General features: G+C 42.4%; 1 long non-coding RNA gene across 5 annotated transcripts; it reads left to right on the top strand.

Moving 5' to 3' along the window:
• The first annotated feature begins 8,190 nt into the window (after positions 1–8,190).
• On the top strand, positions 8,191–24,137 carry LOC134484016 (uncharacterized). 5 transcript variants are annotated; one of them, XR_010061309.1, is made up of 5 exons: positions 8,191–8,802; positions 9,241–9,331; positions 9,906–10,024; positions 10,854–10,960; positions 18,585–24,137. It is a non-coding gene; the product is annotated as an uncharacterized LOC134484016 (long non-coding RNA). The 5 variants fall into 5 exon arrangements; XR_010061310.1 differs by having other exon boundaries at positions 9,909–10,024; XR_010061311.1 differs by lacking the exon at positions 9,906–10,024.
• The last annotated feature ends 56 nt before the right edge of the window (positions 24,138–24,193 follow it).

Consider the following 24,193-nt stretch of genomic DNA (forward strand, 5'->3'; position numbering starts at 1 on the left):
GTTGATTCCTCATTCAAGTTTCTGGTATGAGAAACTCAGACTTGAGATTTGTCGGTGAAGAAGTTGCCATTACTCTGATTTTTATCATTAATTTAAAAGCATACAGAACTTATATGTACTTTAAAGTTTTTCAAAAGTTACACAGGGTTCAACGATGAATTATAAATCTTTACATGGCCTATCTTTTACTTCCTGGGAGATCTCTCTGTATTACAACAAAGTATACAGGTTCAGTTGTTATAACAGAGATCCAATAATACAGTGGTTTACTTCTCTGTACCAACATATTGGTTACTTTTCTCATTGCTGTAACAAAGTACCTGACAAAAACATCTTAAAGAAAGAAGAATTTATTTTGGTTAATAATTTGAGGATATAGTTCATTGTGGCTAGAAAGATATGGTAGAAAGAACTTGGAGTATTTTGTTATATTGTGTCTGCAGGTAGGAAGGAGAGAGCAATGAATGATGACATTCAGCTCATTCTTTTTTAAATCAGTCCAGAATCTCCGGCCAGGATATGATGTCATACAGTTAAGGTGGGCCTTCCCCCCTCAACTAACCTAATCTAACTAATCCCCTATAGGTAAAACCAGAAGCTAACCTAATTCAGAAACTCTTTTATAGGAATTCCTGGAGATCTTACTTCTAGGCAATTTTAAATTCTGTCAAGCAGACAATCAACACTGAACCATCATATCCAACATGATTGACTCAATGAAGGTAGTTGAAGTCAACAGCCATTCTCTGCATGGATGTCCAAGTTTCCTTGTTCCTTGCTCTTGCTATACTGCTGTCTCCTAGGGAATAGCATTGTCTGCATGTGCCATGGTGTCTTACCACTACAATAAGATTCAATTCAAAATATTCTACACATTGTAGGAAGGGATCAAACTTTTAAAAAAAAATACAAAACTAGAGTCATTATGTCCAGACTCACTAGTGGCATGCTGTCTTGTTCTCTTTCATTGGTGAAGACTTAATTGACATCACTTAACTACTATGTCTGCTAGGAAATTTACCAAGTAATGTCATAATAACGGAAGAAAAGAAACACAGATTTAGCACACTGCTAGTAGTGTCTGCTACAACTTCTAGTTTTCAGTGCACATCCAAACCTTAATTGTTTCTTAAACCATAAACGGAAAAATAAAAGCAAGAATGTTGCTCCTTACATTTTGTACTGGTCTTACAATATTTCTCAAAAGTTTCTACAATGTATTTGCTTTCATTTTATGTGCATGAGTGTCTTGCTGGCATGTGTGTATGTGTACCATGTGGGTGCTAGGAATTAAACCCAAAACCTGTACCCTAGTAATACATGCTTAGAACCACCGAGCCATCTCTCTAGCCCCTTAAAGTGTCTACTTTTCAAAAAAATATATAGCATTTTTTTTAAAAGAACTATACCGTGAGGAATTTTTCCATTGTTTTACTGCTAAGCATTTGGATTGTTTCCAATATTTTGCCATTGGAAATAATCTTATACTACCTATCTCTTTGTGTTTATATGCACATATTGATAGAGTAAAATAGGGTTAGAACAATGATTTGTAAAGAATCATCTGAAGCACTGATCTGTGAATTGAGTATGCATGCTCTATCCTTGGGGATGACAGTGGGGTTTCAGCAGCAGATAATTCCCACAGCTCTTCTGGGCTTTACTCTAGCAGGGACTCAGGCTGGTAGCTCCAGCCCTGCATCGGGTTTCCCCATGGTCGCCCAAGCAGTCCACTAGGTCCTCTGTAACCTAAGAAGTGGCTGTCACACTTCCATGGCTCCTGTACTCTGCACAGCTGCAGAATGAGTACCACATGGATATTGCCAAGGCTAATTGCTTGTGCACTCTTGAGTGATGCTCGAATTGCATTTGAACATGCCTGAACCACAGCTGAAAACCAGAGTGCAGAGGCCAAGGTGGCCCTGGACAGTGAGCCTATTCTGCCCTTCAAGGCTTGCCCTTTAATATTACTGGGATGGGAGGGGCAACCTTAAGATCCTCTGAAATGCCTTTGTTTGGATGTATAACACCAGGCCCTAGTCATGATGATGCCCATAACTAGCCAGTTCCTTGACAATACTCTAATAGAACATTTAATTCTTTTACATGTATAGGCTCCAAATTTCCCATTTTCTACTCTACTTATCTTTAATTATAATTTTATTTACATACTAGGTCAGTCGTTTACCCACTCACCTTATAAATGATTGTATTTGTTACTTTTCTCTTTGCACTGACTAAATCACTAACAAGAAACAGCTTAGAGGAGGGAGGATTTACACTGGACTCTAAAACCATCCAAAGGTATAAAATTAAAGTAGCTGTATTGTAAGCCATGACTTAGGTAAGTTTTAGGCATTACCTTGAACCAGTCCTAAGAAAGTAGGTAAATACTCTTTAAATCATTCATTCTCAGGGTGCATTCATTCTCAGGGTGCTGAAGAGATGGCTCAGTGGTTAAGAGCACTGACTGCTCTTCCAGAGGTCCTGAGTTCAATTCCCATCAACCAAATGGTGGCTCATAACCATCTTTAATAGGATCCGATGCCCGCTTCTGGTGTGTCTGAAAGTTGACAACAGTGTACTCATACATAAAATAAATAAATAAATAAATAAATAAATAAATAAATAAATAAATAAATAAATATTTTAAAAAAGAAATCAAGGTTTTAAGACACACACTTAGGTTGCTCTGAGAACTCCTGGTTCAGCAATATGTTTAGATCTTCATTGTCAGCACCCTTGAACTTAAAGTTATAACCTCATCCACTATTTCCATGAAAACCAAAAGAAGCCACAAAAACACTCTCTTTATCTCAGGCCTTGAGATAAAGGAAGAGGGATTGGGAAACCCTCAAAACGTACTTAGCAATCCACTGTCTCCCTTCTTATTCTCAGGGGCTAGTAGGTTGTGTGTCTAGGCACCATAGAATGTCAACAGTCTTGGATGCTATAATGTTGATTCCACAAGACTCAGCATCTGGGCAAGAAGCACTTATATTTTTATCTGACTAGTGGGCAAATACTAGAAGTAAAAAACCTTGTAAAAGATCATAACCTTTCAGGTGTTCAGAATTATAGTTAAAGCCATGTTGAGAACTGATGCAGTTAATTATTAAGCTTTATTTAGGTTCTGCTTTGAGATGCTTAAAATGATAGACAGACACTCCCAAATCCTAGGAGTGGCACCCTCAAGGTCTCAAAGAAGATACAGACACAAGAAGAAAGGGCTCCACATGGATTGTGGTATGATAACCACTGAGAAACCACTGAAAAAGAGTCACCCGCTGCTGAGGCCTGGCCTGAACTATGGACAAACAGGAATACCGGACATGCCTTGAGTTAAGACAAAGCAAGGTCAGTTTCCCAAGTTCTCCTCTACAGGAAGTCTCTCAGATTTCCCAAGCATGGCATCAGAAGTTTCATCCTACCCTGGGACCTGTGTCCTCAATGAAGCCATCAGCATCACAGTAACCTAGTGAGGTGACTGGGTAATGGGTAAGCCTGTCATTTTAATTGACACATGGGCCGTTTAGATTACAATATATCCTCGGCTGTCTGAGGGGTTTGAAGCCAGTGATCAACAACCTGTGTCTCATGGTAGTGATTGGATAGGAAAAGCTTTGTAAAGTCTGAAGAATGTATTTAAAGGTCAGGAAGACATTCTGATGTGGGTAAATGCAAGTTATTAAGGATCTATCTTTTTGTAAACTTAAAAAGATTTTATATAAGCTTCAGTGAATCCACCTCCCACAGCCAAATGGAGTCAAGGTAAGTACTGTCAACTAGAAGTCTATTTCCACCCCCACCTGCCCATTCCTGAGGGTGGGATCTATTTCCCTTTCCTTGGCCCTGGAATCCCCACCCCTCCTACTACCACCAAGACCATGGGCCTAAGAGTTTCAAATATACACCCAAGAAAGTTTTTCTCCCTAAATTTATCTTCTGGCCCTAACACCCAGGTGTTCTCTCAGAACGTGCATCCAGGAAGCTCCAACACATTTACTCACAGGTGCTCTGCTCCAGCTTCACAGACAACTTCAACTGGGCCTACACACTCCTACCCAGAGATGGTCCTACAACCTGGACAGCAGTGAGCAAACAGCTCTTCCAGGACTTGACTAACAGTCCAGCTTTTTGTCCATACCCCATAACAATGACACCCCAAAGTCAGCAGGAAGTAGTCATGAATGATTCCATCACCCATTATTCATTTATAATTTAAAAAGGCTGGGATGTTTGATTTCAGACCCTGGTACATGGGACTGAGGTTCATATTTTACATATCAAAGCACACCTGACCTCCAGGTCTCCCAGTATCCCTCAGTCACTACTGGGCATGACCCTAACCCTGAACTTTCCAACGCAGGAGCTGGGATACCCTTCCCCCAGAGGTTCTTCCCTATATAATCCAGACATTTGGGTCTCTCTTGCTCCTTCTCTCTGTGCATGCATCCTTTCTCTCTTTCTCTACCCCCAGTCCCCTCTCTGAGGCAACTTCCCTGGCCTCCTTCCACAGGGCACTGAACTCACCCACCCTAGAGCAGCTTTGCAATAAACCTGTCTTGAATATACTCTAATCTGGCTTGAACTGGAACATTTCACAGCAAAGAAATCACCTATCCCTACACAATGCACATATACCATTTCAGGTTATATGCTCAAAGGAATCTAAGTGAGCATATGGCAAAGATACTCAAATATATATGTTTATTGCTGCACTGTCCACAATATCCAAAATGTGGCATCAGTCTGAAGTCCATCAACAGAGGCATGAAGAGGAAAAGGAGGTACATGTGCACAATAGATTTATCCTCTCATAAACAAAAGGAAACAATTTTATTTATGAGAAAGTGAATGGACATCATCATGTTAAGGGATATAAGCCAAATTCAGAAAGACAAATATACTATATTTTCTCTTACTAATGGAATGCATGCATATTTATTGAGGGGAAAGGTATGGAGAAAGGCAGGGACTTGAAGGAGAGAGGGGAAAGCAATACAGAATAATAGGTCAGAATGACAAATATTCCATATTCTTGTTCATATAGAGAATGTGTGTGTAATAAAGAAAACTCTTCTTCAGGGCAGCAGGCTTGGAAAACATTTGGTTGTCATATAGCTCTAATATGCACGGTGACACACTCCTCCTGTCCAAGAGAGCTAGATAATACACTTTCCTAAATATTTATCTGTGGATTAAAAATTGTTTTTGCTTGTAACGTATGTACTGAAACCAAGGGTTCCTCTTCCAAAATGCTGATTTAAAAACATAATGGAGACCCCCCCTTTAACCTGATAAGCCCTTGAAAGTGTTCCCAAGTGTATGGTGACAGTCACTATTCTGCCACGGATGCAGAATAAAATAGGGGAGAAAACCCTCAGGCCATATTCCTTGAGCCGTTTATATTTAGCTGAGCTGCATCTTGCTCAGCAAGTACTAGTTTTCTAGAGGGGACATTATTCCAATGATACAGGTGACAACAAGATGGAGCATACGTCAGAAGTCAAGACAAAGAAAAGGTAACCATGATAGATTCTTCTTTGATACAGGATGAAGAACATACCATTCATTTCAGTAACATCATCAGCCATAGACAAGCCTAGCACTTGACACAACTGAAAATAGACCTAACACTCGCTTCCATGGACTAGGTTATCTTTTTCTGGGACCGAGGAAGATATCTGGTGACTTACCAGGGAATATTGTACTTTCAATGGCATTAAATCCCTTGGGAATAACTAAAGCAACTACTTTCTGACCTTGAAAGAATTCCCACCTTCAAAACAGCAAAGCTGAGCCAATGGAAGTTGGCTAGCCTGGAGATAGTTTATACATTGAAGAACAACATGAGATATGTATATGCATATACCAGTATCATATGTACAAGCATCCGCCTGGAGATGGAGATGGCCAGCATTAACTGTCTAGTAAGTACAAATAAAAGGAGCTGGAGAGATGGCTCAGTGGTTAAGAGTACTTGCTGCTATTGAAGAGGACCAGGGTTCCATTCCTAGCATGCATATGCTACCTTGCAGTCATTTGTGACTCCACTGCAGTGGATTCGATGCCCTTTGAAGGCCCTAAGCACACACAAGTGGTGCATAGACATACATGCAGACAGAACACCTATACACATTAAACCAAATAACAAATGTGAAGAAGTACACGGGGTAGCAATAGTTTCTATTTCTACACAAATGTACTGTGCAGTGGCACGTATGTGTGTACACGTGTGCACATGAATGCAGAGGACAGAGGAAAGCCTCAGTTGTAGAAGTAGACAAGTTCAGGGTCATAAGCATTGGCATGTTGACTTTGGGGTGTTGAAAAGATATTATAAAGTGAGACTTTGTCCCAGTGGTACTGCGAAGACCTTGGATGGCATTATTCTTTATTGGAGATTAGAAGGAACTGTCCTCTGCATTTGGGGATTTTACACAGCATTTGAGTCTTGCTGCTGCATGCCTGTGGGGCCGTACCTTTTGCAGCTTATATATAATACATAGAAGGAAAACAGAGACTAACTTCTTAATGTGCAAGCATGAATCCGACAGCTATGTTTTGAGAGTTGCTGCCTTTTGCATTAAAACTTGTAAAAGCATGAGGCTATATGTCTCCACATAAGTGACTGCTTTAACTAGGGAAGAGAAAGTTGCTAGTGGTAGTGTGTGGATGCTTCTGCAGATGCAATTTCTATTATTCTGGATTGACCTTAGTGGATGTTGTATTCACATCCAGTCACGGGATTCCATTTGCGCTCACAGAAACCGTCACCCCGCAAAAACTGAGAATCTTATAAGCAGCGAATGACTTTGTAAAGGCCAAATCTACAGTGAAAAGTGTGGAGTGATAAAGCTCCCAGACTCAGGACTCAGTCAAGGGCATCCTCACATTCACCACATACCTGTATTTTCCCATGGATGACAGGGCTTTATAAAAATAAAAGGTCCTAGCTGAGTCAGAAGAGGCCTGTCTAGAATACACAAAGACCTACCTTCCATCTGCTACACAAAAACTAGATGTGGCACAGACTAATCATCCTAGAGCATAGCATCGAGAGAGAGCAGGGGTTAGAAGCAGGAGGGTCAAGAGCTCAAGGTCATCTTCAGAGTAAGTTAAAGGCCATCCAAACAAAAAGATTCAGATGGCCATGGACCAGAGACAAGGTACACTGCCATCAGATCAGAGTGTCTCCCTCTCTGGCTACCCCATTTGATATATTGGGAGGAGCTCAATTTGCCTACAGCGACTAAGGGAAAATGTGGAGCAACAGCCTAAGGTATTCAGGCTTTGTTTATCAAAGGGACCTTGCACTCTTACAAATCGATACCAAGCACTGCCAGCAGATGGCAGTAAAGGTTCGTCTAGTGCTCTAGCTTTGGGCTAGTCAGGCACTCAGGGTGTGGTATCTTCATTGTTGATTCTGAAACCTGGCCCCTCACCTGCCTGAAATCTGCCAGAAAATCTGGTTAAAGGCCAAATTCCCACTGAATCAGAGAGCACTTCTAAACAGGGCAGTGTTTGGGAACCTCGCCCTACACAGTCAGATAAGCAGTCTACAGGGATTCAATTCAGACTTTAAGGAGTAAATTCAAGTGCAAATTTTCTATTGGCTCCTGGTGATGTCATTTGCTGTGGCTGCGAAGCTGGGAGAACGGGTTTTCTAAGTGTGGGGAATCTTTGTTCTCTGCAACACCCACCTGGAACCCCGGAGCTTCACTGTGCAGCCAGGGCCCCCAAAGTAACTGGATATAGTACACTGCTCTGCTCCAGCACACCCAGAATGCCTAAGAAACGATGGAAGTGCATTGCAGCGTTTAGATAAATTCACTGTGCAGTAATGGCTCTCATCTTGGCTCCACGGAACTCAATCTCTAAGCCAAGTCAGGCTTTGTGGAGCTTTAAGTCACTCACTCGATACCAGTTCTGCCCCCAAGTTCTCAGTTCTAGTGGCCAGGTTCTGGGATGGAAGGAGTTCTTAAAAGGCCCAGAGTAGTTCCAGGCCTTCTCTATTGGCTCCTGAGTTCCTAACCGTCTCACCACTTTAGATTGTTTCCATCTCGGGCACATTTAAAATAATATGCAAACTTTAACAAGGAATAGAAGCCCCATTGCTATACAATATCAAGCAAAGTCCATTTCTGCTCCCTCCTGAACTGCCACGATTAACATTGTTCCCAAAAGGTCAACTTGATATTTGCTTTGTCCCTTTCTGAAAGAAGCACTTGTATCTGCTTGTCTTCAAATACCTGCAGGTCATCTAAGAGGAAGTCCGCGGTGTTTTTCCTTTTGGAGGACCTGGTCATTTGTTTACATACAATCTCTTTAAACCTTCACGGCTGCCGGTGGAGGGTGGAGAATTCATGATTGTTCATGCACTTCCTGGGCTTCACGCTCCATTTAGGACAGGTCAGCAGTGACCCAGGTGAGCCTGGTCAAGTGCCAGTTCCACTGGTCACAGTGAGAGTGCCATTTCGCCTCCACCACTCTAATGTGGTAGCGGCAGTTGAACTTGCTGTTAAGTCCTACAGTCCTCTTGGGTAGTTAGACTAACTATAGCCTTCAGAGGTAGCCAGTGGTGGAAGAGTGGGTAATGGCTGTAAGGGTGTGGCAGAGGGAGCCTAAAGCTAGTTGACCATACACGGAGCTGACAACACTGCCAGGCCACCCACTCAAAAGCTGGGTGAGTTTATTTACAGAGCTTGTCACTGCCTCGAAGCTTCACTTTGGTCACCTCTACTATCAAGGGAGAAAAACCATTCCTCGGGCTTTTCTTAAAGGAGGGTTAAACCTGAGGTGCGTTGAGAAATGATCAGTGACTGACTTGTGGGGTGGGGAGAGGCCCTTGGGTAGTGCTTGCCAATTTCCTCAGCTCACGTGCCCCTGCCTGAAGGAATAGTCTTTTCTTGTCCTATCTAGGCTTTTGCTGCCTTCTTTGGCTCCCAAACCTGGCTTTCAGCACTCTTCCTGTGATTGCGACTCTCTGAACACTTTTCAGTCTTTCCCCTAATCCCGGAGGATAAAATGAATACCTTTTAGGTCCTTTTTTCCCCCATCTCTCTCCACCCTCGCACTTCCTTCTTCTCAAGCTCACAGCAAAATTACTAGATTTGGAATGTATGCTTATGGGATAAATGAAGGGGTGACTGGAAGCTGACATTAGCAACAGTAAGGCGGGGCCTCGGGTGCCGACCTCTTAAAGCCGCAGAGCAATAAAGCATCGTGTTTTGATAGTGCCTGCAGCAGCCCCTCCTGCAATGCATCCTGGGATCTGCAGGGAAAAGCAAGACATTCTGGCAGAATCAGCCCTCCCCTCAGAGACCGGGTATGCCTCTGTTTTTTTAGCATTTTCCTGGGGGAATGAAGAAGTTGATGTAGGAATCCGAGGAGCCACAGACTCGGCTGCAGGCATCTTGGTTTCTGGAAAGCTCCTACCTGCATTTGGCCCTTTAGACTAGTTGCTTACCTACTTTTCTCATTTAGCCATTGTGAAAGAACCTGTGCTCAGCTTCCTTCTAAGACATATGGAAAAGAAACAATAGATGTTTAAGTAAGCTTTTTAGTCCTGCCACATAATACAGGCCAGCAGTTGTGCCCACGTGCTAAGAAGGGGCAGGGCCACTGGGAAAGTTCACATTCTCATGGGAAGTGAAAGTGAGTCACATTGCTGTTTCTGTCATGTGACAGCTGTGGGACAGAATCAACTCACTGAGCCTCTGCTTCCTGCTGATAGGGTGACAAGCCTGGTAGCTTATACCTGTAAACTCTACCATCTGGGAGGCTGAAGCTTGTCGGAATTATAAACCGAGAACCCTGTCAAATAAATCGAAACAGTCAAACAGGGGTGATAAGAGATTTTTCTTTACTAACCACTTCCAATGTGACTGGTCCTGTTCTAGCAGCGCCCCTCAGCCAGAAACCCCAGAATTTCAAAATGGCAGCTGCAGCTTTGTCCGTGTCAAATGGTACCGGAGCTTCTTTGCATCTTTGCTGTGGGTCATAAATGCAGCCTTTGGAGGTTGGTTTGTAAATTATCTTCGCATTTTTTTTATTTGTTTTGCTTACTTGACCTCCATTAGTTTTCTGGAGAGAATCTCTTTATGTTGCCCAAGCTGTCCTTGGACACATAATACTCCTAACTGTCACAAGTGCTAAAAATACAGGTTGGCGTGCAGCGCATGTCCAGTGAGGGTTGGATATTTCATTCTTGAACACATTCTAAATAAGTTCTCTGATACACATTTGGAAATATTCTCTATTCCTTAACTTTTCATTTTCTTACCAATGCTTTTGTTAGGAGCAAAGGCAATTGATTTTGAAATTGAACTTGTCAATGCTTTCTTTTTGGGGGTATGACTTCAGTGACACATGTATGAAATACTCGCTAGCAGGATGGGGTGTTATATGCCTGTTATCCCAGTATTTACAAGGCTGAGTCAGGGAGATCACCAGTTCCAGGCTAATCTAGGCTTAATAGAGCAACTCTGTGTCCAAAAGAAATAAATTGTTCTAACCCCTCCCACCAGAGACAGAATTATTTTCTCTTCTGTTCACTTCTACAAATTTTGTGGTTTTTTGTTTGTGTCTGCAATGAAGTTTTAATATTTTTATTCTTAAAAATGTTATACATGTATAAAATGAAATATCACATTTAGGCCCATTCCCCCACTCCAAATTTCCCCCCATCCTCCTCAATTGCTCTCCCTACCAACATCATATATTTTTAAATAACTTTCCAAGTCCAGATAGTGTTGCCTACACGTATGGGTCTGGGGCATCCACTAGTGTATGGGAAACAAACCTCCTTGTGACCACACCCTAAAAATGAATGAATCTCCCTCCCACAGCAACTGTCCACTGCAATAGCTCCTCGGGAAGAAATAGGACCTCGAGATCATCTACCCCATCTATGACAGAATTTTGTCTAGCCTCGTGTTGTACAGATCTTGTGCAGGTAAGCACAGCTGCTCTGAGCTCATGAATGCACTTACCCTGTCACTCCCAGAGGGAAATATTTCACGGCACCCCTCCATGTCTTCTGACTCTTACATTCTTTCTGCCCCCTCTTCCTTGATGTTTGATGTTGGAGCTTATTTCTTATGTGATATGAGATATGGATTTAAGTTATGAATATTTATATACCTTGAATTTCCTGAAAAATATTAAACTAATACATAGCATCAGTTTTTTTTTTAAAGAATATCAAGATAGTGTGAACTTAATGGTATACCAAACCTAGAACCCTCCTAAGCATGAGCCCTAAGCCACTGTTATGGCACAGTTAGGAAGCCATTCCTGAGCAGAAAGAGCACATGTACCCTAGAAGTCTGGCTCCAGATTGCTACGTTAATATTTGTGACATATGGCTGCTTGGGGAAACATTTGGGAAGTTGAAAGTAGGGTTATGCATCCCTGGACTGAAGAAAAATGCAGAAATGGAAATATGTAGAGGAATTAGCAGGGGGGAACTCTGACCCTCCTGGCTGAAGTATTGCTTACTTAGAGGAAGTAGAAGCGCTGCAGATAGAACTGGCTTCAACCAGCAGCACCAGAACTTCTTCTTTGTCCTTCTCCTGGGGGCAAGAAGTGCTGGCAAGTTCAGAAGCAGGGAGTGGCCTAGGCACGAGTCATGGATGTAGCGCTAGGGGGCAGTGTGGAGCAGATCTAGTTAGAGCAAAGGCTCCTTGGAGTCAGTTGTTAAAAAGCCTCCCAGGGGCCGATATAGAAAGCAAGCACAGTAGAGGCAGGACAATGACACGAAAATGACTTTGTTCTCTTTCTGGATAGAGCCGATTGGGGAGGGAAGAACATTTATCATGCATACTACTGGCTTGCATTTTTGTTTGGTAGGACATTAAGCCTTTCTGGGGGTACCACCCACGACATACAGGTTATGCCTTTGAGATAGCAATGTCAGTCCCAATCTCCAGGAAGTAAAAAGTCTTTGGGAAGAAAACAATAAATAAATAAATAAATAAATAAATAAATAAATAAATAAATAACATACAAACAAACCAAAATAAAGCAACCTCCCCTCCAAAACATACCAAAACAAAGCAAACAATACATGCACACACATATCACATACAACACCAATTAAAGTTCCTTAGAGGAACAGATGTTAGTGGTCATAAACTCAGCCATTTCTCAATTTGGTTTCCCCCTACACAAATAATCCCCTTTTGATTTTTAGAGGCATAGTCAGCTCTCTGCTTCTGTTCCTTGCATATAATTATGTCACATAATAACAGTAACAATGGAAAATGCTGATGCAAACAAACAGTGCGATTAAGAAAAACAAAATCAGAGAGAAAATAAACTTTGCAGATAGCTCCAAGATATCTCTCTCAAGCTAGCTAGCTAGAGCAGAAACACAGCTGCCAGGGTTCAAGTCCCAGTCCCCATTTACCAGTGTATGATTTGGGGCACGTCGGCAGCAAGCTTCCTTCATAAAGCATGGGTAATCTCAATCATCATGCCATCTGCTTCTGAAGGTAAGACAAGAGATTTTTTGATTAGCCTCTAGCATACAGTAAGCAGAATATAAATATCAGTACATTGACCTTGAATGACAGTTACATTCAACAGTATCTCATTTAAAAATATCACATGACTATCGTGTGTGTGTGTGTGTGTGTGTGTGTGTGTGTGTGTGTTCCAAGATGGATGAAATATACAGTGAACACCAGGTTGGGGGAAACCTTATGACTGCCTTAGAAGCCTAGAAAGAAGAGCCCCGTGCTGCTGCCACTGGGACTAACAAACAGGATCTCTGGCACAATATGGGGAACCTGAGGCCAAAGGGAGCAGGAGCTCCATGCCTAGACCTGTTTTTGGAAGAAATTCTCTAAATTAATGAGTTGGCTCTTCATAATTCAGGGGTCCTGCAAGCCCAGTTCAGTTAGATGCTTTGTTTTCAAAAAGCATCATTGATGTGAGCTGATGTTGCTATTCCAAAAGACACAAACCTGTGTTAAGACTTGACCTACCACTGAGGAGACACAGTCCACTACGAGGGACAAAACAAATGGACACAAATGGCAACAACTAGAACAGCTATCACCACAGAAGACTTGTGTTGGCGAGTGAGGACATCATCATGGTTCTTCATGTTCATTGAGAACACACAAAATGGATGTGTTTTGTTTTATGTTATTAAATCTCAATCAAATTGACTATAAGAGATAAGACAGAAAGGAAGTGAATTGCCCTGTTAGCACATTGCCTGCCACATAGTGGGCTCTTGGGAATACTTTGATACATGAACCATTCAGTCAGACAGCAAGGCTAAGGCTGTGCACGGTGCTTGGAACTCATAGGCTTCCTTTCATCCTCCATGTTGTCCAACAGCACAAGGCAGGGAAGCAGAAGGAACCCGGAAGTATGGGTCAGAGGTTGGGAGATGAGATCGTACCTCTGCCCTGGGGTCTCACTTTTTTTCCAGTCTCCCCCTTCCTCCACCACCACAGGTATCCTTCCTTACATCACCCTTCTTCAGCACCCCATTGGAACTCACTGGGGGAGACCTAGAAGAAGTCTGTGGAAACTACCTTCTACAGACACGGCTAGCTGAGCAGGCTGGCTAAGAGATGAGGAAACCAAGAAAACCGCAGCCCCTTGTCTGCAGGGGCACCAGCACAGAAGCCTTTTGCTGAGCCTAGGACCTATTTCTGGCCTCACTGTTTGTCCTCTTACAAATCACGTACCATGTGCCTTACCTCCTTGCTCAAAGGTGAGATGCTGGCTGCCTAGTGACATCCTTCCATGGCTTTCTGGGGCATGGGACAAGAATGAGTTCACAGAAACAAATGAACGCAAAAGGAACAAAATCGGGCACTTGGATGAATGAGCTCTTGTGTAATGATGCTGCAGCCTGGCCACCTGTGCTTCTAAGTCAAGAAAACCCTCACAGAGTATTCAGACACATACATACACACCTTCCCCACCTCAATGAAAACAGAAAGCAGTCCACCAAAATGTAATGTTCTGCACCATATTACAGGAAGTAATCTAAGGAGTAGCTGGTGAAATGAGGATGGTCTTAATGGGGTCTAGATGGGTAACAGTAAGTGTGAAAGGTACATTCTAGAACAGAGTCTGATGCATGGTGGCCCAAGGGTTCATTTACTTTAGGATTGTTCAGAGCCACAGGTATCACAAGAACTGTCTGCCTGCCCTTTAAGAGCACAAGTTCCTTTACTTGCAAATAAGCAGGAAGTCCCCCTCCTTGGGTTGGGCCTCTGGGCGGTGCCTTTCACTTCCTTCCAAAGGTGTTTTCCTCCTAAACCCCAAGCACCAGGGTCACATTCTGTTACTTTCACAGGCCTACCCAACTGCCCTTGGCTGGACTTCGTGGAAAGTTTCTCGATCAAGAAAAATAAATACTATTTTTTTAAATGCATGAAAGGTGAAGATAAAACATAAAAATAATATTTTACACCAATATAAAAGTAATACTAAGTGTTTCTGGTACAAGTGCTAAGTTTTATAAGTGAAATCTCCACTCCTTTTTCCCAGGATCATATTGTTGGTCATTCTTGAAATTCTCTTGTGGAGAGCTGGTGAGCAGTATTCAGTGAGCAAAGGTGCTTGGTGACAAGCCTGGCGGCCTGACTTTGGAACCCCAAGACCTGTCAACATGGTGGAAGTGAGGAACTGACTCCTGGAAGTACTTGTCCTCTGGCCTCCATATGTAGTACATATGCTCAATATACTCACATGCTCACACTTAAACACACACACACACACACACACACACACACACACACACACACTCACACACCTATATCCAAGTGAGCCTTCTGTGTCAGTGTTTATGTGAGCACTGTGTGTGTGTGTGTATGTATGTGTGTAACATAGTAGTAGTTAGTAGTAGTAGTAGTAGTTGTTAGTAGCAGTAGTAGTAGTAGTAGTAGTAGTAGTAGCAGTAGTAGTAGTAGTTAGTAGTAGTAGTAGTAGTTGTTAGTGGCAGTAGTAGTAGTAGTAGTAGTAGTAGTAGCAGCAGTAGTAGTAGTAGCAGTAGTAGTAGTAGTAGTTGTTAGTGGCAGTAGTAGTAGTAGTAGTAGTAGTAGTAGTAGCAGCAGTAGTAGTAGTAGCAGTAGTAGTAGTAGTAGTAGTTGTTAGTGGCAGTAGTAGTAGTAGTAGTAGTAGTAGTAGCAGTAGTAGTAGTAGCAGTAGTAGTAGTAGTAGTTGTTAGTGGCAGCAGTAGTAGTAGTAGTAGTAGTAGTAGTAGTAGTAGTAGTAGTAGTAGCAGTAGTAGTAGTAGTTAGTAGTAGTAGCAGTAGTTGTTAGTGGCAGTAGTAGCAGTAGTAGTAGTAGCAGTAGCAGTAGTAGTAGTAGTAGTAGTCATAGGAACTCCTACATATATGGAAGCTAGAGGTTTATGGTTGGGTCACTTCCTCTCTACTTGATTCCTACAGGCAGAGTCTCTCTGAACCTGGAGCTTTCTTACTAGCTAGACTGGTTGTCCAGCAAACTTCCTGTCTCTACCCACCACCCACCCCCAGTAGTAATCAGGATAGTCCAAAGGCCCTGGCTCCCACCAGTTTTCCAAATTGGTTCTAATTCTTCTTAGCTATGATTTCCCAAAATACTAAGCTAGCAGAGTAGAGGGGAAATTTCAAGCTGAGTCTCTCCAGCTAAAACTAATGTTGCCGGATATGAGTTCGATGCCAGGTTACTGGAAGACCCCTTGAATGTGTAAACACTGCAGGTGGGAACAAAAGGAAAACAAAGGAAGAGCATCTCCAACCTCCTCCCTTTGCTCTTTTGTATGGCTACAGTAAATGGAATGAACCTATGGCTTTGTGACTTGCTATGCTGGGAAGCATTCTCCCACCAAGTAGAGGGAGTATATCTGCAGGCCCCGTGGTCTACTTTTAAGATAAACAAGACCATTTTGTGCCCAGCAAACAGGTTAATTCCAGCTGTTGCGTTCAGTCTCTTCTAAAGAAGTCCTCAACAGCCCAATTACTTTAGAATTTCTTTAGGGGGAAAAACCTTATTAGAGTAGTTATCATGGGTGTACTTCGTAAATAAATATTTTCGGAGTGCTTTTTGACATTTCACCTTTGAAAGTTTTCCCTTTTGGAGAATCCTGGGATGTCAGATTATAGCAGGGTTCCTTATAAGGTGTTATCCAGGGGTTTGGGGTGGGTGGGGTGCCTTCACTCCCATGCACAATCTCATTGGTATTGGTGCATGGTGGGAGAATATTTCACCACCATGGAGATTATAACAAAAACTCCCATAATTCCCAAACACCATGTAGGAAATAGGGAAATTAAAAGTCTTGGGGCTGGAGAGATGTATCAGTTGTGTTAAGAGCATTTTTTTGCTTTTGCAGAGGATCCAGGCTCAGTTCTCAGCATACATGGTGGCTCACATTTATCCTTAACTCCAATCCTAGATGGTCTGACACCCTTTTCTGACCTCTTCCAGCACCAGGCACCAGGCACCCATGGAATACACTACATACATGCAGGCAAAACACCCGTATTCATAAAACAAAAAAGAGATAAATCTTTATAAAAGATTAAAAAGCACGTCTCAAGCTATTGTAGCTTTCTGTGAAGAAATTCAACAATAACACCTTCATACAGTGATCAATGTTATTTTTTAATATTTCCAGTAACAAAATAAACGAGTCACTCTACTTCTGGTTGTAGACAACAAGAAGGTCAAAGCATCCTTCATGCCTGCGTTATTTTTGCCCTCAAAGAAAACACACAAATTTAATCACGAGGAAACATCTATTAAACATAAATCAAAAGAAATTCCATACAACAGCTGTCCTATTGTCAAAAATATTAATGTCATGGAACACCAAGAGAGCCCAAGGAAGTTCTATATTAAAACATATCAACAGGATATAGCAATTAAATGTTTGCATGATCCTGAATTGGAATCTGGATGAGACAGAAACTGTTAGAAGGACATTATCAGACAAAACTTGAATATGTCTGTAGATTAGATCACAGTATTGTAGCACAAATAATTTCCTGGCGCACATAATTTTACCAGTGTCCATGCTGTGGAATGCCTTTATTGTTAGTCAATGTGCATCTAGGGATGTGAGGTGGGGTGGTAAATGATTTCATATTCACAGCTTCTTTGGAAATGGTTTTAAAAATAATACATAGGTAAGTAGGTAAATAAAATGGCTGGCAAAGGAAAGCAGTAAAATATTAAAACTTGGATGTCTGTCCGAGGCAAAGAACATGCAGTCATTAATTATCATTGAAGTTTTTCTATACGTTTGAAATTATTCCAAATGATTTTTTTTACATAGTCTGGTAATTCCAAACATGGTTTGTGCTACAAACAAATAACAAACTAGGCCTAATTACCAAAGGAAGACAAACCAGTAAAACTGCAGAAACCAGAGGCAAAGAAGCCAAGCAACAGAGATGGCTCAGTGGGTAAAGGCACTGCCACCAAGCTTGAGGACCTGATTCTGATCCCTGGGGTTCAAGTGGTGGAAGGAGAGAATTAACCTTGCAGGTTTCCCTCTGACTTCCACACATACACTGGTGTGTGTGCATACAGACATACCCTAAATATATGTAAAACAATAAAAATGCATAAGTTCTATCTTAACAAAAAGTACTTCTCACCTATTTTCATGACCTAACCCCTTTCCTGGTGGTTTTAACACTCTTGTGCACAAGAGTGATAATTCAGTGTGTATTTTTTTTCAATTCTCTCTCACTACAAAATTTAAATTTCTTTCATCCAACTGATTTACATCCACTACCCAGTAGGCAGGTAATGATCTTTACCCAGCTCAATCCCCAATGGTTGTTTCTCTCTCTGGAAGTCAAAGCCAGAGAAACCTATACCCGGAAGGTCCTCTCTGGGTTGCCTCCCTTTTAATACTCTTGTTGTGGTGGTGGTGGTGGTGGTTGCTTTGGAAAATTGGATATAGCATTTTTTTGTGTATAACCTTTTTTATATATACATTATATAACAATGAACCATTTTGAAGTAGATGGCTCTCATTAAGTATACTTGTGTTGGACAAAAATTACTTCTACCTAGTTTTAAACCATTTTTATTGCTCCCACAGTAAGCCTTGAATCCATTACAAGGTCATTTTCCATTCTTCTCAACTCTTAGATCCTGTTAACTACTGATACACTTATTGCTTCTGGGTTTTTAGAGACTGGATGATTAATATAAACAGAATCATACAATATGTGGTCTTTGTAACTAACTTTTTTCCACATTGCATAATATTTTCAGGTTTGGCTATGTTATAGTAGGCTTCAATACTGTATATCCTTTTGGGTAATGCTGGAAATTGAACTCTAGGCCTTGCTACTAGAATGAGCTATATCGCTAGCCCTTCATTTATTTATTTGAGACAGTCTCACTCACTATACAGCCCATAGTGGCCCCTTGAAATCAGTATGTAATCAAGACCGATCTGTCTTTACCTGGGATTATACTTGGAATATATGGTAATTCAGTGCTTAATCTGAAGACTAAGGTTAATCTTAAATCTTTAGTTGAATCTGAGGTGGAATTCAGGAATTAATGTGTCTGTTGATTTCAATTGTCCCTATCATCCTTCCCAGTTCAGATCATGTGGACCTGGCTGTAGATTGCACATTCTGGTAAGTAACTCAAGTAGCCTCTTTTTGTACTTTCCTTTACAATGAGTAGGGCTCCGATGTATAATTTCTACTTTAGATGCAAAGACAAATGCCACAATAGAGTATGATACCTCCCCTAGGAACAGGTATCAGAGAGACTCAGTGATCGGAGTACAGAGGCTAGGAAAGGCTTGCTTTCTCACTGACCATACATGTCTGTCAATGTCTGCACACACGTAAGCTGAGAGCTGCGGGTCACCCTTAGACAGGAAAAAGAAAACAGCCAAAAGGAAGAGAACTTGTGTCTACGCACTAAAAAACCCTAGGGACAGGTAATGGCTGGTCTAGGTCATCAGCTTCAAGCGTCATGAGGCTAAATTGAATCTTTAAATAGAGGGGAGAGGCTAAGACATTCTGTGCACACAGGTTAGCTGTTACAATAGCACAGAATGGGTGGAAGGTGAGGAGCCCAAAAACCTTCCAAAAAAGGCAATCTGAACTGCAAAGCAGGACGAGACAACCCAAGAACCTCCCTTGAAACCACTGGAGGTCCTGTAAGGAAGTTCCTTTCTCATAGGCATTAAAAGACCAGGATTTTCTGGAGTGGGGGTAGGGTGTGTGTGTGTGTGTGTGTGTGTGTGTGTGTGTGTGTGTGTGTCTGTGTGTGTCTGTGTCTGTGTCTGTGTCTGTGTCTGTGTCTGTGTCTGTGTGTCTGCATACATGTTGGCATGTGAGATGTGAGGGTACATGTTCATGCACACATGTTCTATGCTATGCACAAATGTGACTCAGCCCCAGGTAACCAAGGCTGAACCTCAACTGAAGAGGAAAATAAAAAGGTGACAAGAATGATGAAGTAAGGACACAAACACAGAGTAACTTCTAAAGTTCTGACCGCCAAGTCAATGTGTGCTTGGACTTCACATTGTGTTTAATTTAAGAAGCCCATTTTTGTGCTTGTGCTTTCAAACATGTTTTCTACTTTCCTAAATAATCTTTTCCCATATCGCCACCACTCGTGGCTGTGAACCAACAAGAACAGGATGTTTCTGCAGCTGGGCAGCATGGGTGGCTGTGGCCAGGTCACTGTAGGCAAAAAGAAAGAGGAGATGAACACCGGGCTCATCCTAGATATAGGAGAACAAGGTCGTGAGTGGCACTGGAGACACACAGGAATCTACAAGCTGAAAGATTGGCTTCATAACACAGGGAACTCTGTAAAGAAGGAACTTGTGGAGCCTCTACATGAGATCATGAAGCATTTCAAGATGGCAGCAGTATACTACTGTTCGTCAGGGTTTGCTGAGTGCAGGGTCCAATCTAACACAGGCCACAAACCCAGAAACCCAGCCCCAAACAAGCTAATGCTTTGGACAGCATTCTTCTGAAATATGAAGCAGCTATCTGCTGCTTGAACTTGCTTTCCTCGTCATAAAGCCAGAGTGCTACCTTTTGCTAGGAATATGGAAATTATATCCCCCCCACCAGTGTGAGTGAGTGTGTGTGTGTGTGTGTGTGTGTGTGTGTGTGTAAGTATGTGCTGTCATTCTTTAGACATTATCTACCTCGTTTTACATTTTGGTTGTTGTTATTGATTTTTGTTTTTTGAGCAGGGTCTGTCACTGGCCTGGAAATTGTAACATAGGGTAACCTGGTTGGCTAGCGCATACCAGGGATCTGCCTGCCTCTACCTCTCCTATGTTGGGATTTTATTCGTAAGCACCACCACACCTATCTTTTTATGTGGGCTTTGGGAATTGAACTCAGGTCCTCATGCTTGCAAGGAAAGCACATGGCTGAATGCATCAGCCCTGGGAATATGAATATATATATATATAATACATACATGTGTGTGTGTGTGTGTGTGTGTGTGTGTACATATATACATATTTCACAGAAAAGGTTTAACAGGACTGAGGATAAAGTTTAGTGGTAGAGTTGCTGCCTAGGACTTTTTAAGGCACAGGGTTGGAATCATAGCAGGAAAAAAATAAAACAACCACAACATCAACAAGTTGAAACCAAGTTTTCACACCCATAGCTGAGCATGGCCTATAATGCCTCCAATCCCAATGGCTAGAATCACAAGCGTATGATACCACTGGTAGCTTATAGTAACTATAATTTAATAACTTAATTATTTAAACTTCAAGTATGACTGTGAACCAGACATGTGTCTGTGATCCAGGGAATCCAGAAGTCAGAAGAGGGGGTCAGATCCCTGGGGACAGCAGTTATAATTGAGTCACCATGTGGGCACTAGGAATCAAACCCAGGCCTTCTGGAAAAGCAGCCAGTGCTCTTAGCTACTGAGCTATCTCTCCAACCCAGATATCTATATTCCGAAGTGTTGTTTTTTATTTGTTTTGAGGTACTGAGGACTAAACCCAGGACTTTGTACATGCTAAGTATATGTCCTACGGATGGGCTCCTCCTGAGCCCTATACAAAAGCCTTAAGCACAGTAAGTTGGAGGATTTATAGACCTAAGATACAACTATATATCTTTATTTCTAGCCTGTCTACAAAGCCAGTCTGAAGACCTTAGCATGCTAGAGAAACCTAGCATTTAAATGAGGCCATTTCTAAGGCAACTGCTCTAAGTCCCGACCACATTACTGGGGTTGCTGTATGATCTTAGCTTAGTGGGTTAGTTAATTTCTCTATACCTCCTCCATCTACAAAGTGAGGGAAATAACAGGCTTCCTTAGCAGGTCTTCTGGGATACAGCAGGGAGAACTCCCAGTATACAGCAGACAGTCAGAAAATGCAGGCTCTTAACACTGCTGTTATTATGGCCATGCTCACAAGCAGTCTCATTCTCCAGCCTGTTACCTACCTTCCTTTCAACAACATTTCCTGCCACTCTCTTTCCTCCCATGCAAGTCCCTTGCCAAACCAAAATTACTACTCACTGCCCTCTGCAAGACTCAAAAGATTCTACATTTTTCAACCGGCTGCCCTGGCTATTTGGAGACTGAGTAACCACTTGGAGGGGATGTTGTAGAGGCAAACTCAAGCTGCAGAAATTCCTTCGGATCAATGAAGGGGACAGGGCAATTAGCAATGCTGCACATGCCTGGGGTGGAGGGGGTGGGGTGTGGGGAGCTCTTGGTTTCCTCTGTGCACACCGGTTTTCTTCTACTCATTTTTTTCTCACACTGGCCGAGGGAGCCCTTTGTTCCATCGTACTGGAGCCACAATGTGGAGCTGCCATGGGTGAGAATGCTAGACAATGCTAGAGAAAGATCTCTTTCAGCGAACCTAGTGGCGGGAGTCGAAGGAAGGACATAGACTTATAACAGAGGAATGTTTACTTTAGCTTAAATTTTCTGAGCCTCAGTTTCTTTTGGAGTAAAATGAGGAAGTCAGAAACCAGTGCTTAGGATGAGAATTGAATCCTATTTTATATGCAAAGGCTTCAGTGAGGTACAAAAGCTAGCAAGGACTTGATTTTGAAGATCCCTTCCCTCCTTTGTCCTTTCATCTTCTGTTACCAAGGGACTCTAGGCTGTTCACGGGGATTAAGCTTCTCCCTGTACAAGGGGGGAGGGGTAACTGTAAAGGAGGGTTTGAAGGGAAGGTGGCAATTGGAGGAACCCCAGGGGAGTGTGGGCTGCATGCAGGTGGAGCAGATGGTCCTGAACTCGGATAAAAAAGAGTGGGATTTGAACAAGCAAAGAGCTGAGAGCCCTCTACCTTCCCTGTCCCCAGGCTCCTCCTCTTTTTCCTTCTTATTACTGCTCTGGCCAAAACTAAAAAGTTAAAGATCATAGGACCATTTTCATGAGCTCAGACTTCTATGGGCTGTCACTCCATCATTGGAAATGGACACGACTTTGGCCCAGGCCCACACTGGAAAGCAAAAGAAAACAAAGCGCCTGCTCATGCCACTTCCTGGTTCTGTGGGGCATGAGCTTCGACAGGGAGGGGCCACTTTGTTGGGTTTCTCCCAGGGTGCCATGGCCTGTGAGCTGAGAGAGGCAAGGCGGTTGTGAGGTGGGCTCTTCGCTTGCCTTTCACTGAAAGGCCCCAAGAACAGAATCCACCATGCAGCTGAAGGGACCAGGGCCTCTGAAAGCAACCTTTTTTTTTTTTTTTTTTTTTTTTTGCCTCTTCACATCCTTGTCTTTGTCACTTAATTGGAATTGAAAACTCCCACCTCAGTGGTTTTTGTGCCCAGTATATGCTAATCTACTTATAAATGCTTCCTTCCCTGAAGCAGCAATTATCCCTGACATCTGGAATATTAATGCTAAGTAGATTCAACTGTCTGAGATGTAAACCGGTTATTGGAGTCATCTGTTAAGGAACTGATTTCAAGTACTGAGACTCAACTGAAGCAGTGTGATCGTGGTTAATTGAGCAAATACTATCTTCTAGGTGTCAAGAAATATACTGGTTTATTACCCAGGCTGGCCACAAACTCCACTCTGGATGACCTTGAATTCCTAATCCTCTTGTCTCTGCATCCTGAGTGCTTGCATTGCAAGCATGTCGTACTATTTTATGTCACACTAGAGATGGAACGTAGGCCTTGGTGTAGTCTAGGCACGTGCTCTGCCAAGTGCCACAAAATACCTAATTTTTGCTAATAATTCATTAGAGAAATAATATATTCACATATTAATTATGTAGAAATATACAAAGAAATATATACATTTCCCTTTATAGAGACACAATGACAAATTACTTGAGGTTTTTGCTAATGGCAAATGCGAAAACATTTATTCTTTTCTTCTCAACTTTCTATTTTAAATAAGAACAGGGCAAAATGCTCGCTTTTGGAAGTTTGGTCCCAAGAACTTGATCTTTCCACAATTCCTACCACTACTTAACACCAATTGTCCACTTTCCAGAGAGGAGTTAAACGAATAATGGACAAGAGAAGCCCAACACTTTGACAGTCCCTTTTATTTGCATTTCATTCTATCTCTATCACCCTCAGTTCCCCGGGCAAGTTGCTTCCTCTCTTACAGCCTGCCTGTTCTTTTTCAGTCAGCAGCTAAAATAATCTGCCTGCTACATTGTTATGAAAGTAGAAAACTCTAGATGTTTACAGAGTCCACTCTTCAATCTCCTCTGGCCGCATAACTTCTGTAAAGGCTCATCTTTCCTAAGGCAAACAGGCAACCAGGGTCAAGGCTATGGCATTCCTTTGACGTAGGAAGACACAGAGGCAGGGACAGCTGAGTGAAGGGACATGGAATCCAATGACCCACCAAAATGGTGTCAGTGTAACTGCAGAGGCCAAGCAGAAGAGGTCAGGAATGCATCCCGCAAGATCCGTTCTGTGTTTCAACAATGCAGTAAACTCCCTTCTAGTGAACACGGGGAGAGAGGGGATGTGTTACCCGAGAGGTGACATCTAATGCACGCTCAAACAGGTCCAGGGCCCATGCAAAGGGCAGAAAGGCGGTCTCCCAAGTAGAGCATTAACTGGGAAACCACATGGGTCACCTGCTCCTGCCTACCCCCATCTCCTTCCTCCTAAGTAAAAAGAGAAGTAGATGAAGAAATGGGGAAGTCCAAGCTGCCCCAGCAGTACCAGTTTAGGGTCCTTATAACACTTGACTCACTGCCAGAGAGGCA

The sequence above is a fragment of the Rattus norvegicus genome, chromosome X, assembly GCF_036323735.1.
Source record: "Rattus norvegicus strain BN/NHsdMcwi chromosome X, GRCr8, whole genome shotgun sequence".
Classification (NCBI taxonomy): domain Eukaryota; kingdom Metazoa; phylum Chordata; class Mammalia; order Rodentia; family Muridae; genus Rattus; species Rattus norvegicus.